The sequence below is a fragment of the Octopus bimaculoides genome, chromosome 19 (assembly GCF_001194135.2).
Source record: "Octopus bimaculoides isolate UCB-OBI-ISO-001 chromosome 19, ASM119413v2, whole genome shotgun sequence".
Lineage (NCBI taxonomy): Eukaryota > Metazoa > Mollusca > Cephalopoda > Octopoda > Octopodidae > Octopus > Octopus bimaculoides.
Window position 1 is genome coordinate 22,154,266 of NC_068999.1, and position 2,564 is coordinate 22,156,829.

The window sequence follows — 2,564 nt, forward strand, 5'->3', positions numbered from 1 at the left end:
TAAAACTGCAAGATGGCTAAGTCCAAACTTCAAGACTTTTTCAAAAATAAGCAAAGAACACATTCATACAACAAATGGAATTAATATGACAATACAAAAATTAGATGGTATGATACACGTGATCTTTATTCAATATTGAGTCTGTAAGGATGGTAAGGCTCTCAAATAAAAAAAATATATAATAAACATATAAAAGAAACATTAAAAATGTTTATCTATATGAACTGAAATGAATGTATACAAATATTGTGGAATATAACAGCAATTTCCTTTTCTATATACCCTATTGAAATATATCAGTGTTGACCTTTGATAAAGTTCTCAGTGCAGCAATCTCAAAAAAATAATGAAACATTTTCTTTTATATATTTTATCTTTACTGCAGAAACTGCAATTTGATTGGCAGCAGAATATTATATATATATATATATATATATATATATATATTTTTATATATATATATATATATACACACACACATATATATACATATATAAAATTAAAAAAAAAAGAAAAGAATGTCATTAAATTGAATATGGATGCAATATGTATGCAAACACACTCACACACCGCTGATAAAAATCAAATATACAATAGCTTTTCACTGTTTATTTTCTCATTACTCTTTCAATGTAATTTCTGACTTGAGATGCAAAACTGGATCACCAGGAATATGTTTTAATCATTTAAAAGCGTTTTTTTTTTGAAATTATGACATAAACAGTATTTATAAAGCCACCTTTGCTTTTTTTTTTCCTTTTTACAATAACTTTGTGTGTGCATGGTGTTACCAGAAGTAATTTGCCTTATAACTTATATATAACTATCTTACAAGCAGGGTTGTTTGTTCACATAACTGTTTGTCAATATTATGAATATATATTGGTGAAACATGCACAGGTTGCTGCCCAGAAATATATATGTAACATGATGTACCTGACATTACATTCCTCATATTCATATTATTTCTGCTATCAATAAAGTCTCTTTCATACAATTCATAACAACTGCAATTTAGCAATTAATAAAATCAGTCATAAGATATCAAATCTAAATGTTACTATTAAAATTTTGAAGAACATAAGATTTGAAATCATTTTGACTCTTTTGTAATTATTCCCCATTCAATTTTGAGAAGGGTTAGAAGTATAGGAACTTATTTAATGATTTCTCAACCCATGTCAAATAGTTCTCATTTAAAACAATTTATAGTGGATGAAGACCAATAAAATTAATTTTAGAGCAAAACACAACTAGATACAAAGACATTAAAAATAAAATTAAAAATTAATAACTAGAGCTAAGGTCACATGTGACAACTGTCACCCAATCAATTAACAACCAGCTTCGAAATGAGTGCTGCATACACAATATACTTATTTGAAACATCAAAAGCATACTGCTCTTAATTCACTGCTATTTTCTGATGTAAGCAAACAACTAAAGACACAATAGGAGAGAGAGAGTGATAGAGAAAGAGAGAGAAAATGTGTGTATGTGAGAGAGGGAGAGAGAAAGCAAGTGCATGTGAGAACAATGCAGAAGTAATTTTTGGTCTTTTGGATGCCTCAAAACTGTTTTTCCAATGCTTTAAACAAAACAACTGCACTTTTATCTTTATCAACACAGACTCACCTTTCGTAGCAAATTTAATCCAATGAGAAGATATCATCATCAATCAAGCTCTATGGGCACCAGCCATTTAACTTCATTAGAAATATGTATATCAAACATCCCTGGAGCAATATGTAGTACACAGTCATGTAAGAATGTGTATTCTAGTTAGGGTATATAAGATGGATGCGTGTTTACAGTTATTCCACCCCCATTTATATGTGAATCAAGCTATGAAGAATTGGTATGCAGCCAAGGAACAGTTAAAACAAACACTTGGTAAATATATTAAAATTGATAATAGATCTCAAATGACAGAGAAACAGAAATGGAGATTGTGTTGATTGGGAGGCCTACATTGTTTTCTAATAAAGACTTTTTTTTTCTCATTTTACCAGCAATAAATCAGCTTCTGATAAAAATGATAAATTAAAAATGACTGGAAAAAAAAATTGGAAAATAAAATGAAAACAATAGGAATTTATAGAGACATACGAAAACAACAATGTTTCATGTTGAAAGAGATATAACTCAGAAAATGAGAAACTGGTTAGGGTTTGTTATTTAGGATTGGTGGGGGTACAACTTTAAAACATTTCCTGTTATTTTTATTATTTAATTACACTTATTCAAACATTTGAAAAGTGCAAGCATCCGTCTGACATATATATATATATATATATATCCGAACAGGTATTGGCACCAACATGCACACAGTCATTCAGAGAGAAAAATACGAGATGCATTCAAATGTGTCAGATACAATAGTATTTGGTTATTCTTTTCCTTTTTTTTCTTTCTTTTAATTAAATGGAAGGAAACATAAAACAGAGAGGACAATGGGAATAACTAGCTCACGTATAATATCCTTCATCTCTGAGAAACAATCAGTTCGACAGTGATGTGGTACAACAAAGCTGGCAGACAACGAACTAACAGGGTAGACCTAA